Raw genomic sequence first — 17,749 nt, 5'->3', positions numbered from 1 at the left:
TTTTTTTAAGTTTATTTATTTTATTTTATTTTAGTAGTTTCCACACCCAATGTGGGGATTGAACTCACCATCCCAAGATCAAGATTCACTTTCTCCTCGGCCAGAGCCAGCCCCAGGGATTTCTGTCTTTACTGGGAATAGGAATACTTTGCATATTCTCTTATGTGGAACACTTCTTCCTATCTCTCAGTGTTCAGTGTGTGTGTGTGTGTGTGTGTGTGTGTGTGTGTGTGTGTGTGTCACTTTCCATGCAACTTAGGCAACAAGTCTTCAGTTCCTCGTGGAAAAACTTTTAAGTAGTTTTAATTGATTGTTTTTCTGTTGAGGTGTATTTTTTTTTTCAATCCATATGAAGATGGAGATGACTAACATTCTTTGGCCTGATGTGAAAACCTCTAATTAGAACTATGTCTCGGCCTTGTGGGCCCAAAGCATGAAGCACTGAAAATTTTAAACAAGTGGGTGTGCATGTGTTAAGATGCCAAGAGAGCCCCAGCCCTCTTCCACCAGACTGTATGGCCTAAGATCGCAAAGGAAGCATTGGGGTTAGGGATACCAATAAAGGCGGGTGTGGTGGGAGGCATATGGAATATGGTGTTCTTTTTCAGTGTCTAGACTTTCAATACCATCTCTACATTGACAACTCCCAAATTTATATCTTCTTCCTGGACTCCTCCCCTAATCATATATCCAATTGTCTAGGAGACATATCCATTTAGATGTCTAATCAGCATTTCAAACTTACATCTAAGATCTCACTCCTGAATTTCCCTCCTCCAAATCCTGCTTCTACAGCCTTCTTTTTCTCTCTCACCTAATACCCACTCAATCTCCAATCCCACTGCCCTTCAGAATACATGTCCAGAATCCCACATCTTCACACACCTCCACAACTTCCACCTTAGTCTAAGTTATAGTCGTATCACACCTTTTTATGGCTGTAACCTTGTAATTAGTCTCTCAGTTTCAACCTTTGCCTCAAATCTGTTCTCAGCACAGCAGCCATAGTGATCCTGATAAGACACGAGTGAGATCATGTTCTTTCTCTGCTCAAAATCCTCTCATGGCTTCCCATCTTACTTGGAAGAAGAACAAAATCATTATTACGGCCTACAGGATGTGGCCCTCTGGCCACTGCTCTCTGACTTCAACTTTTACTCTTCTCTCCCCTATTCACTCCCCTCCTGCCACACTCCTCTCTTTACTGTCCTTCAGACACGCCTGGTATTTGCCTGCTCACATCCTTTGCCTTGCTATTCCCTCCACTCGGATCATTCTTCTTTCCAATATCCACCTGCCCTCCTATCACTTCTTCAGTTCTTAACTGAATATCATCTCTTCATCAGACCTTCTCTGGTCACCGTATGTGAACTCACATACCCCTCCAAACTCCCTCCCTTCCTTTTCTGCTTTATTTTTCCTCTTTGTGCTTAATACTTTTAAACATGTAATTTACCTTGTTTATATCTTCTCCCACTAGAATATAAGCTTCATGTTTTTTCACTGCTATACCTTCAGCACCTAGAACCATACCTGGCACAAAGTTGGCACATTCATTGAATGAATAAATGAGCTATGTAGATATATTAAGAGAAAGCATCTTCCCTTGACCTTTAGCTTAGTTGACAGTGACAGTTTTAACATTAATATAGTAAAAATGAAACCTAGGGAAGAATAAGGTCTGGGAGTACAGAGAAGATAGAATATACCATCTGGAAGGAATTGAGGAAGTGGCAACTGAGGCAGATCTTAAAGGTTGAGACCATAGGAAGACCTCTCAAACAGAAGTGAGAGCATTATAAAGGCATGGGATAAAAGGATAGATTGGAGTAAATGAGAGAAATTGGCTGGAGTTTAGTTTGGATAGTGGAGAGTATAGGGGATAAAGCAGGTAAGGTAGGTTGAGAACAGATTATGAGGCCTAGCTAAGGAATGGATAATTTCTCAGCCAAGGTGAAGCATCAAAGGATTTCCAGCAAAGTGGAGAATGGCCAGATTTGTTTTTGAAAGCTAATTTCAATATTTATATCTTTGCACCGAAGGCAGGAGGCCAATTTGAAGGCTGTTACCCTAAGTGTGAGATGACACGTGGTTAATCTAGGATACTAGTGGTATGTGGTCCCACATCATCAGCGTCACTGGGAACTTGTTAGAAATGCAAATTCTCAGGCCTCTCACTCTAGATTTAAAGAATCATAAATGCTGGGGTGAGACTCAGCAGTCTGTGTTTTAACAAGCCTTCCATGTGATTCTGATGCCCCTCAAGTTTGAAAACTTTCCAGAGTTGGCTGACCAATTTTTGGGGTGTGTTTGTTTGTTTGTTTTTGTTTTTTAAGTAATCTCTGCACCCAACCATTGCTCAAACTCACAACCTGAGATCAAGAGTCTTATGCTCCACCAACTGAGCCAGCCAGGCACCCCTTGGCCTTCCTATTCTTAAAGGGCCAGACAGGAAATATTTTAGGCTTTGACAGTCATAGGGGCTCTTACACTATTCAACTCTGCCATTGTGTTGCAAAAGACATGTGAATGAATAAGGGTGGCTTATGATGACTGTTAATGTAAGGTACCACGGTTGTGGAGATACAGAGGGAAAGGCAAGTGGTGGCAGCTGGGTGGCTCAGTTGAGCGTCCAACTCTTGATTTCAGCTCAGGTCAAGATCTCACAGTTTGTGGGATCGAGCCCCACATCATCAGACTCTGCCTCCACAACACAGACCCTGCTTGGGATTCTCTCCCTATCTGCCACTTCCCTGCTTGTGCAAATAAATAAACTTTTTTTTTTTTTTTTTTTTTTTTTTTAAGGCAGATGGGAGACTCAACAGTTAAAAACAAAGGCTCTGGCATGAGACTGCAAGCCGCAATCACAGTTCCACCGTTCAATAACATTTTATTTAGGGACCCTGAAATTTGAATTTCACATAGTTCTCATGTGTCATGAAATATTATTTTAGAGGGGCACCTGGGTGGCTCAGTCGGTTGAGCGCCCGACTTTGGCTCAGGTCATGATCTCATGGTCTGTGAGTTCGAGCCCCACGTTGTGCTCTGTGCTGACAGCTCAGAGCCTGGAGCCTGTTTCAGATTCTGTGTCTCCCTCTCTCTCTGCCCCTCCCCTGCTCACACTCTGTCTCTCTGAAAATTAAACGTTAAAAAAATATATATTATTTTAGATTTTTCAACTATTTAAAAATTCTTAGGGCGCCTGGGTGGCTCAGTCGGTTGAACATCCAACTCTTGATTTCAGCTCAGGTCACGATCCCAGGGTCGTGGGATTGAGCTCTGCATTGGGCTCTGTGCTGAGCATGGAGCCTGCTCGAGATCCTCTCTTTCTCTCTCCGCGCCCCCCCATCTGCCCCTCTCCCCACTCTGGCTCTCTTTCTCTCTCAAATAAATAAGTAAATGTGTTTTTCCAATGTTTATTTTAGAAAGACAGTGTGCAAGCTAGCACAAGCAGAGAAGGGGCAGAGAGAGAAGGAGACAGAGGATATGAAGCAGACTGACAGCAGAGAACCCGATATGGGGCTTGAACTCATGAGCCTCAAGATCACGACCTGATCCAAAATGAGATAATTGACTGAACCACACAAGCACCCCAAAATTTGTTTTTTTTTTTAAATGTTTACTTATTTATTTTGAGAGGGAGAGAGAAAAGAATGTGAGCAGGGGAGAAGCAGAGAGAGAAGGAGAAATAAAATACCAAGCAGGCTCCATGCTGTCACCACAGAGCCCAACGCTGGGCTCAAACTCACAAACTGTGATATCATGACCCGAGTCGAAATCAAGAGTTGGACACTTAAACCTACTGAGCCACCCAGGTGTCCCAAAAGTCTTTAAAAAAAAAAATTTTTTTTTAATGTCTATTTTGAGAGAGACAGACAGAGAGACAGGGCAAGTGGGGGAGGGGCACAGAGAGAGAGGGAGACAGAATCTGAAGCTGTCTGCCCAGATCCTGTCATGGGGCTCGAACTCACGAACAATGAGATGGCGACCTTAGCCGAAGTTGGACACTTAATCGACTGAGCCACCCAGGCACCCCAAAAGTCTTTTTAAAAAATTAAAATTAAAAAAAATTTCTTAACTTAGGGGCACCTGGCTGGCTCAGGCCATAGAGCATGTGACTCTCGATCCTGGGGTTGTGAGTTCAAGCCCCACACTGGGTGTAGAATTTAAATAAAGAGAAAATTAAAAAAAAAACAAAAATGATTAGCTTTGCTTAGCTCGGGGCAAATACAAAAAGAAGCATTGGGCTGGATTTGGCACTCAGGCTGCAGTTTGCTACCACTGGTCTAGAGACCAATAGACCAAACTGGAACCAATCTACAACAAAATGGAAAAAAAAAACCAAAAAACAAAGCACTATGCAGTACTCATGTGAATCAATGCAGGGTGGCTTAGAACTGTTATTTATTCTGTTATTTATTCTGACATTATATGTTTCCTATTTTGTGTGTGCTAAAATGTACTTCCTTTTGTGAAATGATGGTGATAATAAATAGCAATTGGTGCTAGTAGTTTTTTTAATGTCCTTACTTGGCAAAATAGAACACTGGCAATTCTACATCAGTCCCCCAACATTTTTTTTTTTCTGGAAATTTTACAGCTCTGAAATCCAAAGTCTAAGATTTCACTACTCCAGACTAAGTAAACATGCTTTTCTCCTCCAAAGCCAAAAGTCTGGACTTTTTGGATTTGGAGGTCTGATCTTGATCTCAAGTCACAGGACGAGGTAAATAAATCACCAGAAAACTTAATCCTGGGGAAAGAAGCTCTTCTAAGAATTCTTGCTTCCAAACCATTAGATTTTTAAACTGTGGTAATCCCTGAACTAAGACATATAAGGGCCCTGATACCAAACAGTAAAGGCGCAGAGGGAGAAAGGTGGAGCTGCCCACTGTTGAGAGCACTTAGGAAAACCGTGGGACCCATAAATTAAGTCCCTAAACAATCCTCTGCCTTTTTTATCCATAATGGGCTAATGATCATTTCCTTTTGCCCTCTGGCCAAGGGTATGGATGGAGTTAAAGCCAATACTATCACTACTCTAAGGATTTAGGATGGCGAATTCCATTTCTATGACCTACATTCTTGGAACTGAGTGTCTATGGTGTGGAAAGAGCAGGTAGTAAGCCCTGTTACCTGTCTGGGTGTTGGTTTTCCCAGACCAGAAAAAAAATTGAAGTAGATCATCACTAAGGCCCTTCCAGTTTAAAGACTGTATGAAGCTCTGTTTTCCAGCTAACAGTAGGGCAGAACTAGGTAGTAAAAAGAGGCTTGTTTTGGCTTCTCCCCAAGGAAAGAGGCTTCATCTGGGCGGCTTCCTGAGGCTCTTGGAAAGGTAAATAAAGACTGGGGTTGCATGGCTGGCATTAGCCCAGCTCCACATGGCTCCGAAATGAGACCATGGGGGAGAGGCCACCTTTCCCTTCTCCGAGAGGATGGGGGATGGGAAACCAGCATGGAGCCACGGAGGTTTCCGGCTCCGAAGCCCGATATGGCTCAGAGCTCTTTCTGGCAGAAACTCTACCCTGCGTTCCAGGCCTCCGCGAGCAGGACGCGCGTGTGCCGCTCCCCTTCTCCCCTCTGCAGGGCCCTCTCTGAGGGCAGGACACACCCTCTCTGCTGCCTCTTTTTTTTCTTTTTAGTAAAATCACAACTCAAATTTGGGTATTTTTCTCCTATTGCCAGCCCCGCCAAAACTTTCAGCAGGCTCCGCCCACTCCACGTGGACCTCCCTTCCCTGTCCCAGCAACCCCTTCGAGAACCCCCCCCCAACACGTGACCAATTGTTATGTTTCCTTCCTGGGGCTCCCTTTTCTCTGGCACCAATGACTGAACAAAAGTGCCCCCTTCAGGGTGAATGTGGGGCAGCAACCTGGGGAGGAAGAGAAAAGTTGATTGAGGTGTGCAATTCAAGAAGGGAATGTGACTGTATCTACTTAAAATGATTTCATGCCGTGTAGCTCACTGCTTAATAACATTAAGGATCATGCAATTTAAAAGATGAGGTGGGGTGCCTGGGTGGCTCACTTGGTAGGTCCTCCTGCTCTTGATTTCAGCTCAGGTCATGATCTTTTGGTTCGTGGGTTTGAGTCGGAGGGTTGGGCTCCTTCTGACCGTGCAGAGCCTGCTTGAGATTCTCTCTTCCCTGCTCACGTGCTCTTTCTCTCTCTAAAAAAATGAACTTAAAAAATAAAAGTAAATAAAACAGGCAATTCAGGAGAAGGGATATCATCAAAGAAAACGACTTTGGAGGTGGAGTTGGGTAAAGTTTTAGTCCCTCACTGCACAGTTGGTTACCTCTAATCCAACTGCTATTTCCCTTAAAGTTCTTCGTTGTTCTTGGCAGAGCTGAGATCCGCAGATACCAGAAAAGAACCAAGAGTTCTTTAATTACCGGCTGGATAATGGGAACACGGCCTCTCCTAGAGTGAATGTTTTGCTTCTTGCCTCCTCCACCACCTCCCCTTCCCCAACAACACTGGAAGCAGTTATTCCTCTGTGAGTTGGTATTCCTCGAGAGCTGACATAAATTATTACCAAAGTGGAGTCTTTTTTCTCAGCATTAGTGACATTTTCCCTGGATGGGAACAGCACAGGGGATCATGTTGGAGGGAGAGGTGAGGAGGGCAGCAAGGAACAAGAGGACTAACCAGGAAAAGCTGGAGTATAGGCCAAATGAAACCAAACAGAGAGAACTGGTTTTCCTTGGAAAACAATTCTGACCTAGCTTTGTCCATTTTCCTTCCCACTCCTTTCCCCCACATGAGATGTGAGGTTGAGAGGTTGCATGGGAAATTGGGGTGATGGAAGGCATGTGTTTGGAAGCTGACCAGGAGAAAGAGTTATCTATCAGGCAGTGCTCAGGGAAGGAAGAGTAGGGAATGGTAAATTTAAAATCAGAAGTATCAGGATGCCTGGGTGGCTCTGTTGGTTGATCGTCTAACTCTTGATTTTGGCTCAGGTCATGATCCCAGTGTTCATGGGTTCAAGCCCCTCATGGGGCTCCGCGCTGACAGTGCAGAGCCTGCTTGAGATTCTGTCTCCCTCTCTCTCAGCCCCTCCCCACTTGTTCTCTATCTCTCAGAATAAATTTTTTTAAAAATAAAAAATAAAATCACAATTATCACAGGGCCATTTGTCCTCCAAAGTCATAGAGGTCCAAGAGGCTATGGGTCCTGGGGCTCAAAGAGGGAGACTTTATTATAGCCAAGTAGCAGGCTATCCAGGGGCATGTTAAGGAGCAATGTATGGAAGGGAGTGGGAGGAGTCCTAGGGCGCCTATTTTCAAGGGAAAGAGCCAAAAAGCGAGTTAAGCTAGAACATTAAAGACGAGGGACACTTGCTCTCCTATAACTCAGCATCTGTCAACACTCCCATTACCAGGTGCTATTTCCAGAGTCCCGGGCCTAGCGGAGGAAAAGGGAGGGGCCCTGGTGGAAAGACGGAGGGAGACGCGTTGAGCTCCTCCCCCTGCCCAGCTGCAGTTCCAGAGTTTCGCCACTCTGGGTCTCCCGAGCTCAACCACAGCCCCAGAGTAAGGAAGGAAGAGAGAGAACCTCCAGAGGACAGCGTGAGACGTCATTGACAACCCTGCTCAGAGAGGTGACCTGGAGGTCATCTGCTCTGAAGCTGCAGACCCTTCGCATGGCCGTTGGGAAGGCATCCAGCCTCAACCCTTCTCTCTAAAAAGGACTTGTGGCGCTGGGAACTAGCTCTCCACCTCTTACCCTCACCCTCTTCTCTGTGGTCATTTCCTCCCCCGCGTGTTTCCTTCCCTTCTCGCTGTCCTCTGGGTGGGAGCACCACCACTATCTCCCCCCAACCCCCCAGCCTGTCAGAGTCCTGAGGAATGCTCTCACCCTGGCTGGGTGCCAGGCTGTGGACTTCCTGGGCTTTGGGGGTGGGGCTTGGTGGAGGGGAAGCCCTTTGGAGAGAGAGAGCCATCCAGTCCGGCACTGCCTGCCTGCTTGCTCTCCCTCCCCTTCATGAGCTCGGGCTCGTTCGCTCACACGCCCTCTCTCCCTCCCTCCCCCCCCCCCCCCCCAAGTAAAAGGCTCATCTATCATTCTCTGTCACCACCACCTAATTTCTCCCCCTACAATAGCATTTCCTTGCCAGGGCAAAACATCCACAATCTGGAGGCGATGGGCATGCTAAATACTGTGGTTTATAGTGAGAGAGAGGGAAAACACCTATTTCAGAACCTGCCTTCCTGTGCCAGGAGCCTGTAGCTGGAAGGAGAGGTTCAACTGCCAGGGTCCTGAGGTAAGGGGGTTTGTAAATGATAATTCGGTTGTGGGGCTTCTTCTGGATCCTTCTCAGAACCTCAGATCTAAAAAAATTACATGGGTCTCTATATAGTAAAGCTTCGGAGTAAATTTCTGCATATCTGACCGCCTCTCCTCAGCCTTCATATCCTGAAATAAATCAGCTGAAATCTGAACTCACTGGTCCACATCAAGGCCAAGGTAATCTTTCCAGCCAGATGCAGCAGACTAGGGTGAGTTCAGCAAGAATGGGGAGCAGGAAGAAACCACTTCCAAATCTAGCGAATAGAGGTCAGACCTGTCAGAGACCTCTGGCTCCTATCCAAGAGGTCACTGCTCAGAAATGTTTTTGTATATGAGGTTGGATTGTCTTCTGCCGTTGTCCACAAATGACAAAGTGAGAACTCAGTCCTGCAGTACCCCCTGCCTTGCAGTCCCTCAGTGCCACTTTTCCAGCCTGTCTCCCTGACGTCATCTGCAGACCTGTGCCAGATTCCCAAGTTCCTATCTTGAAACCTCAGCCCCCACACCCAGGACCTAGGGGAGAGCTGATGTAGGTCACTGCGGCTGAGCCTGCAGGGCTGTCTGCTCCTTGAGCCCAAAGCCTTTCAGGCACAGAGAGGAACCCTTGCAGAGAGAAGTGAGAGAAAGGTCTCTGTGAGAACCAGAGGAAAGCGTATTCCTCAAAAAATGAACTGGGGGGGGGGGGGCGCGCAGCACCTGGGTGGCTCAATCTGTTAAGCGTCTGACTTCAACTCAGGTCATGATCTCACGGTTCATGAGTTCGAGCCTTGCATCGGGCTTTGTGCTGACGGCTCAGAGCCTGGAGCCTGCTTCGAATTCTGTGACTCCCTCACTCTCTGTCTCTCTCTCTCTCAAAAATAGATTAGCATTAAAAAATTAAAGAAAAAAATGAAGCTGAAGCAGGGAGAGGCCAGGAGTCAACGAGTCATGGTTGAGACAGTAATGGGAGCTCTGCTCTTAAGGGACAATGTGTGATGGAGGAGAAGAGGTCACAGGAGAGGGGCTGTGCCTTACCCTTGTCCTGTTTGCCTGTGAAAGGAAGCCCTTCTGATCTGAAGTCCATTCCCCCATTTCGCCTTGGTTTGGTGCAGGTTTCATTCTCAGAAGCCTTTGTGATTTGCCTTAGAGACCCTCTGCTTCCTCTGGTCACAGTTTCTGGGTCTCAGGAAGCTGGAGTAGGCCAGAATTGTCCCCACCCTCCCCCATTGAAAGACTTTTCCTGCTTGTTATCTGTTAAACTCATTTTGCCTGGGGTACTTCCAACCCTCTGGGACCTCTTTCCTTTTCTTGGCTCTCCCTACCCCTGTCTCTGAGATCCCCAGGAGCGTGTGTGTGTGCGCGCACGCGTGTGCATGTGCATGTGCATGTGCATGGTGCTCGTATTCTCTTTGTTATGCATGGGGAGTCAAGGACCTATGGCTCTAACTAGCTTGGGGTTCCCATGGCCAGCAAAAATAGACAAAGGACCAATTTCTACTTCCAGCCTCCAAACAATTTAAACCACAATCAACTGTTCTAAATAAAGCTTCACAACAGGGAGAAAAGTAGATAAGATGGAGAAAGGATAAATAATTACCTCCCTAGCCTTCACTTTCTTTATTCTTCCCTAGTACCATCCCCTCCCTTTTCCTACTACTCACCTGCTCTCATTTCCAGAATCCTCGCACACAGTAGGCACTCGATAAACGCTTTTTATACTGTCAAACTGAATCTGCTTGTGCTCTCTGGCCAAACTTAGACGAAGAAGCACAAAAGGGGAAAGTGGATCCTGGGCTAGATCCTGCAGGACTGATTTGCTAGGGAACAAAGACCTCAGAGCAGTGCTTCTCAGACCTCAGCATGCATCTGAATCACCTGCAGGGCTGGTGACAACCCAGATTGCTGGGCTCTACTCCCAGAGTTTCTGATTCAGTAGGCCTGGGGCGGGACCTGAGAATTTGTATTTCTAACAGGTTCTCAGGTGATGCTGACCCCACTACTAATCCTGGACCACCAGTGGATCCTGAGAACCACTGTGTTAGGGAAGCACAGCCCCTTGCCCCAGTGCTCACCATGGGGACCTGGTTGGTTTCCAATATTATGTAGTTTAAGAGGAAGAAACAGGTGAGAATTGAAAACACGTGACTCCTGCTCAGCCCTCAACCCCAACATGTATAGGGATCTAAGAAAGATAGGGCAAGGGTGAGAAGTAGTCTGTGTCAGACTGATTATCTCTTCTATGTCATTTAAAATGGTCTGTCGACTCCATCCTTGTTAAAAGTCACTTCCCAAAAACATGTTTTGCAGCAGCAGCAAAGGAGCACTAGGAATTTCCTGTGGCGAGGCAGCACCAGCATGGGGAGGGGAGAGGCAGGGCTCAGAGAGAGCCTTCCCTTGGCTTGGGCAGGGCCACGTGCCCCACCCCCTCGCTTGCACATGTCTCCGCCACCACCGCCGCAGCAGCCGGGCTGTTTATGAGCGAGTTGTTGTGGTAGAAATGGAGCAGGCTGCACATGCCCAGGCCATGTGACCCTGCAGCCCGCGTGAGCCTTGCCGGCACAAACACCCTCGGCCCTGTCCTCCATGGGCCAGAAAAACAGGAGAAAAGATGGGGAAGGAGCAAAAGGGCACTAGGCTCCCTTCTCCTTATCTCCCAGCTTTTTATTCTGCTTTGCCTCCTTTTGTTTCTCCTGAGCCACTGGGGGAGCAAATACCCAGGAAAGAAACAAGGTTTCCCCAGGCATATTCTCCTCCCAGGCAGCCTCTTGGCGTATATACAGCCCAGGGCCTTAGGCCCCAGATGACAAAGGGCCTCCCCAAGCCAAGAGCACAGAGTGGCCACCCTACCCTTGGAGTTGATGTGCTAATGTCAGCCCAGGGCCAAGACTTGGTATCCCTGCAGCCTGGGTTCCCCAAATCAGACTGCCTGGTCCCCTTTTTCTAGGAAGGAGGATGCCACACAGACATGCAGCAAGTGCCTATTCCCGGATTAGAACAAAGAGAGTTCAGGGATTTGTGGGGTCAGGGACACGAAGCCAGGGTTCTTTCTGCAGCAGTGGTCTGCGGGACAGGAGAAGGAAAGTCTCCTTGCCAATGGGGGATAGGGAGGCACTGAGGGCAGGCTGGGGGGCTGGGGGGCTGGGGGGATCTGGAAGAATTTCACACTAACCCCTGTCCGGCTGGAGAACAAACACTAGTGTGAAAAAGCTCAGCCTCCATGCCTCATGGAAGTGTCCCCTCCCATCCACCTGGCCCTCCCAGCCCCATAGAGTCCTTCTCTCAGGACTAACCCCAAACCCCCCACTTCAGCCCTCTGCTCCGGCCCCCTGCCCGTGACCCCGTTTCTGAGCAGCAGTGCCTCTTGCTGGGATGTGAGACCGTGCTGGAGTCAGGCGGACAGTAGGTTACCAGGAACAAGCAAATGAAGTGAGCACGACCCACATTTCCTCATCGCACCAAAACTTCGCAGATCCTGCATTGCAGAGCTAGTGCTTTTTTTTTTTTTTTTTTTTTAATCTCTGCTGGGCCCCTACACACGTCTGCATTTTTGCAACCAGCACAGATTTTTTTTTCAGGGTGCAAACTGCGCATTCTAATGAGCCAAAGCTCCTTCCTGTGGCATTGAAAATCTCTTTGGCAAATTGCTTCTCCCCCCTTCACCCCCCCCAATTTAGAAGAAGGGGGGGATCCCAAATTCACAAAGTCTCATCCTCTCTCTCTCTCCTTCTCCTGCACCCCTCCCCCAAGATACTGCAGTCTTTCCGGCCCAACTCACAGCTGCAGACTAGGGGAGAGGGATGGGAGGAGGGAAAATGAGCTTTCCTTCTTTCCATGCAGTATGAGCTAGAGGGGCGGGGGTTGCTTTTTTCTTGGGCAGCCCATTACACCCCCCCCCCCCCCCCCGCCTTCCCTTCCCATCCCAGCCAGTGTTTATGTAAGCCTCCTAGAAGCTACACATGGCCCCTAATGTCTGCCCAGGCCATGGCTCCTCTGAGGTCCATCCTGCTCACAAGGACTGTCATGAGCCTCTGGCCTCCCTGGGCAGCTACACAGAGATCTTCCGTGGCCCAAGAAATGGGGAGACATTGGATAGAGAGTTTGAGCTAGAGCTTGTGGTAATAGGTGGAAACAGAGGCAGGCACACAGGTACCCCCCCCACACACACTCCCTACACACACTTCCCTGCATTTGCGTCTTACATAGGCTCAAGGACAGACAACAGGTCGTTGCCAGACCTGGACCTGGAAGAGAAAACCAGCAGTAGGCTCCAGCAGCAACATAGCAAAGGTTGGACAAGATGGCCTTGGCATAGCATGTGCTGGCTGCCACCACCCCAACCCGGGAGGAAGACCCCCATGCCAGAAAGAGGATGATCTGAGACCTAGTCTTCCACTGCCAAGGACAGCCCATGCACCTCCTGGATCCTGTGATGCGAGTGGGATCCTGGGCTCTGGAAGGAGAATCCTCCTTCCGGTTCCCCAAAGCATCTACTGCAGAAGCATTGGCCTAGGATGGTGGATAACTCTCGAAGGACTGTACTTAGAAGTGCACATTGCTCAAGCAGGTAAATGGAGAAGTGGGATGTTATTCCTAAGTAGTTTGTACACAATTTCTTTAGAGGCCTTCCCCACTCTCATTGAACTAATCCATTCTTTTTCATTTTTTTAATTAAAATTTTTTATTTTATTTATTATTTTTTACAACATAGTGATTCAACATTTATATACATTACAAAATGCTCACCACGATAAGCATAGTTACCATCTGTCACTGTACGAAGTTATATGAACCAAACTATTCTTAATACATCCCCTGAAGGAAATACCATGGTGCTTTAAAGGGCCCTGGTCTCCCTGCCCCCCCCCACCTTGTCACCAGCTGTGGATCCCAAAGTCAGAGGTAGAGAAGAGGGCTCAGATGCCTGCTTCGGTGACTCACCTCTGTAGCAGTCTATGTGGAAATGTGTTTGCTATCTGTTTGCTGCACCCTATTCTGGCCCCTGTCTACCTTTATAACCACATAAGGAGAATGTGGAGGGAGAGAGGGGAGAGTACAAGGGAAAAGGAAATGTGGCTCTGGGAAGGTGAGGTACTAATGGGGCCAAGGACAGGGGAGCTTCAAGTATCTCTTCTGGTTGACACCCCACACTTCAAAGTAGCATTATTGCTTAGGAAACACTGGGATGTACTTGCTGCTCAGACGTGTCAATGTTTCAGTCAAAGTGATCATTCTCTCCAGGAAAGACAGTCTTGCTAGTGGGAACAGTTGTATCCTCAGACCTGGGGTCAGATTGCCAGCACTCCTGTCTTCATTGTGACATTGACAGTGGTAGTCTCAAGAGAGAGTTGGGGGAGTTTTAGCCTCTCCAAAAATCTCCATTTTTTGATGTGACATAGTCTTTTATTTTTATTTATTTTTTTTATTTTAGAGAGGGAGAATGCATGCATGCCTGCACACACTCAGGGTTGGGAGAGGGGCAGAGGGAGGGAGAGAGAGAAAGAGAGAGAGAGAGACAGACAGAATCCCAAGCAGGCTCCATGCTTAGTGTGGAGCCTGACGCAGGGCTTGATCCCACACTCCCTGGGATCATGACCTGAGCCGAAATCAAGAGTCAGATGCTCAATCGACTGAGCCACCCAGGCACCCCTGATGTGACATCCTCTCAATCTGCAGTGTTTCACTCCAAATACAGCTTTCAGACAAATCAGCTAGTGTCTGCCTCTTCCCAGGCAAGCTAACAAACGTCTCAAAGTTTCAGGTTCCTGTCTCTAAAATAAGAATGGCACTTGTAGCATTGTGTCATTATGTATATTAAATGAGATCATATATACAAAACACTTAGCACAGTGCCTGGCATACAGCTGGTGCTTAATACATGCTTATTATTTCCTCTCCTTGAAGAAAGGAGTGGTGTAAGGATAGAATCTGAGATAAAACACATCCATGGAACCCAGCCCTGGACCATGCTTCACCCTCTCTTTCTCCAGTTCCCCCAACGAACAAATCAGCTCAGACTTAGACCCTCCTGTGGCATGTTCTTGAAATTCTCCCCAAGACATCAATGCTTTGGGTAGGTGAAGAAAGGCCAGCTGGACCTTTAGAGAATAGGAAAAGATTCTAGGAGGGCAAGGCATGAGTCTCTCCCAGGCACATGGCTGCTTCCCTGATTCTAGGGGAATCCCCAGGGTTTCTGACCCAGGTTTGCATGACCTAGGCAGGGAGGTTACTCCTCTGGGCAATGGTTTGCTTGGTGAGAAAGGAGGGGGAAGGGAAGGCACCTAAGGAAGTCTGACCTGGTTTCCAGCAAGGACCCACCCTCAGTCAGTCAGTTAGTCAAGCAGTCAGCCCAAGATTTAGGCCACCCAGGATTTGTACAGGCGTTGCCCTGTTACCCAGAACAACACACTGGCAAGGAGCACAGATTCTGGGTCAAACACACACACATCTATGCACACTCACACCATTCACACTTACACACTCACATGGGCAGTGCAGTCTCTCACTCATATGATCACATGCATACTCTGATGAGAGTTTAGAGCTCTTGATCCCTTTTCTTTCCTCTGCTTTCTCTGTGCTGTCCACTCCCCCCAACCCCAGTCCAAAGAAATCCAGGAGAATTAAAGAATATTTGGGAACACATACACACACACACACACACACACACACACACACACACACACACACAGGATCTAATCCTGCCCCCAAATGGGGAGGTCAGTCCTCAGAATCCCAGACCCTGAGGAATCTGAGTGGAAGTGTGTGCAACATGGAGCCAGGGCTGTGCTTGCTGTGCTGGATCTTCGATATGCATCCATTCCACACAGTTCTAGTCTGAGCACTGTTTATTAAGAGTCCAGTTCTTTCTTGGGCTGAATTTGGCTATAGGCGGAACAGTGTGTGTGTGTGTGTGTGTGTGTGTGTGTGTGTGTGTGTGTGTAGAAGTGAACTGGAATGTCCAGCTGGCGTGGGGGTGGGTGGGGAGGGAGGCTGTGTTGAAATGCACCTGTTGTCTTAAGGTCAAGGTTGAGGTCAAAGAGAGGCCAAAGCTAGATTCTAGTCTGTGTCTCCAAAGGCCAGACAACTCAGCTTTTTCTCCCTCCCTTTGGTGCCTCTGGGTCCCATAGGTCTCTGTCTTTCTCCCAGTAGCTACTGGCAGAGAGAGGAACGTGGGGGGGGGGGGGGTGGCGGCAGGGGGAGATAGGCTAGAAGCTTCTGGAACCAAGGACGAGTCTTGCCTCTTGATTCTTCTGTATCCTTCCCTCCAATTGTAGAAAGAATATCCCAAAGTTACCTCTTTGTCAGGGAAGAAAAAGGGGGCCCTATAAGAAGTGCTGCAGAGGAAGGAGGGAGCAGAGGTAACCCCCCTCCCTTGCTCCCTCCCTCCCAAGCCTCCGCCTTCATACCTCACTTAGACTGCAAAACAACCCAGCTCCTTGCCAAGAGTTAGGCTGACTGAATTTCAACTCTCCTTGCCTCTGCTTCCTCTTCCCTCTCACTGGCTGCAACTTCAGGGAGAGAGTCTTGACCCCTGGCCCTTTCCCTATAGGGAAAAAGACCAACAAATAGAACAGGAGGTGGGTGGGATCACAAGCAAGGAACAGAGCTGTGGGCCTCAGGGAGGGTCCAGGACAACTGGGAGTGTGTTGGTGTTGGTACTGGGGCTGGTGGGGCACTAGAGGTCATGCCCAGAGCCCTGATTTTGAATCCAGCCCTGGCAGATACTTGAGCCCTGGCCCTGCTTCTGATGGAAGAGTCAGGACAGGCTCAAAGAGCATGCAGTCCTAGACACAGCAGCTTACCTCCCAGCTTTCCCTCCAGAGCCCAGCAGGAGGGGAGGGGGGGAGGGGAGAAGGCTGAGTTCAGAACCAAGCTTTCCTGAAAAGCCTCTTTCCCAGTTTGTCCTAGCCCCTCCCAGTTTCTCCCACGCTGTGTTACAGCTTCCCAGCTCTGGGCCAGAAGGCCAGGGCAGGCCAGGGAAGCGCCCCCTGTCTTCTCTCTCCCACATTTTTGGGCGGGGGGAATAAAGTAAAAGCCCAGACCATTCTAAGGAGCCCATTTTAGGGAGCACATCTCCCTAAAGGGTCTCCTAAAGGGAGTCAAAGGGTCAGTGATCAAGCCAGCTACTCAGTCACCTCTCAGTCAACCTCACAGCCCTCTCAGTTCCTCTCAGTTCACTCAACTCCTCACCACCCAGCTTCCTCCTTCCTTGGCACCCACACTCCTCCTTTTCTCTACCTCTTTGCTGACTGTCATGTTTCCAGGCATCCACCAGTGCTGCTCCAGACGCTGTCTGTGAACAAGTGGGGAAGGGCTTCCTGTGAGGGAAAACCCTCCCTCCAAGGACTGGGACTGAGGAGGAAATTAGCAGGAAGCAGCAGGTGGCTCAGCCTCACTTGGTCGCTTAGAGAAGAGGCCCCCATCTCTCCCCACAGTCCACGTCCTCAAGTGGGAGACATCTGTTTTCACCAGTGGGGCAATCGCTGCTTTGAAGGGGGCCATTTCTAACCCCTTGTTCAGTGTTTCCCTGTGTGTCTGCTCATCTCCCTGATGTTTGGGAGGGCAGAGGGAACTAGGAATGAACGCCTGACATTGGGCCACCCACTTCTTCTAAGGCTCATTTTCCTCTTACTGAGGAAAGGATACTGAGGAAGGGGTGGTGGTGGTGAAGATGATCTTCGTGTTCCCTCCTGAGTTCCCTTCTGTGGGATCTGCATGCTGCACTCAAGCACCCAGAGTGGTGGGGGTGTCACTCTGCCCCCTGCCTCACCTCAGCCCCATTACTTTAGGATCTCAAAAAGCACTTTCACCATAAAGTTCCCTTCCCTGGTCCTTTTTATTTCCCAGACAAAAGGAAATGACTCACCCCCAAGTCACCTCGAATGAGTGAGGTGGTGTCATACAAGCAGACAGGGAGTCCCCAGAGACAACCTCACCCGCATGGCAACTCCTCCTCCCTTAGGGATGCTCTCCCTAAGGAGAATAAAAGGAAAAAGGGGTCACATTTCCTTTTGGTCCCTGGACTTGGCCCTGCAGCAGAAATTCATCTTAAGCTCTTGACTTTGGGGATATCTCCCTCCCCTACTGGTCATATCTCCTTGTGTCACTAGTAACCTCAAGGCGAGGTCAGTCCGGCAATCACGTGAAGCCCTCACGTTTGCAAGGTTTGCAGAAAGAGCCTGTTAGCTTTGATCTCCCGAGGAACAGCCAAGCTTGCCAGTCCCTCCCCAGGAATTCACATGCCTCTGCCATACAGGCTTTCCAAACACGCCACCCTGAGTCTTCAAGGCACACCCGACCCGATCCGGCTCTTAGCTCCTCCCCGGGTCCCAGCAATCGCTTTTGCAAAGCAGAAAGGGGGAAATATACGCAGTCCGCCCACTTTGCCAGTGGACTACAAATCCCGATAGGCTTGGCGTTACGCAGGCGCACGGAGCTCAACGTGCCTGCTGCTGGAAAAGTGTGTCACTGGGGCACGA

The 17,749-nt window shown here is 48.6% G+C and overlaps 1 long non-coding RNA gene across 1 annotated transcript; it reads left to right on the top strand.

Annotated features, from left to right (window-relative positions):
- The first annotated feature begins 4,094 nt into the window (after nt 1–4,094).
- Nucleotides 4,095–12,970, top strand: LOC123382091. The gene is made up of 3 exons (XR_006589900.1): nt 4,095–6,498; nt 7,384–8,265; nt 12,474–12,970. It is a non-coding gene; the product is annotated as an uncharacterized LOC123382091 (long non-coding RNA).
- The last annotated feature ends 4,779 nt before the right edge of the window (nt 12,971–17,749 follow it).

Source organism: Felis catus, chromosome E1 (assembly GCF_018350175.1).
Source record: "Felis catus isolate Fca126 chromosome E1, F.catus_Fca126_mat1.0, whole genome shotgun sequence".
In the NCBI taxonomy this organism is placed as follows: domain Eukaryota; kingdom Metazoa; phylum Chordata; class Mammalia; order Carnivora; family Felidae; genus Felis; species Felis catus.
This window is presented reverse-complemented; position numbering and strand designations above follow the sequence as displayed.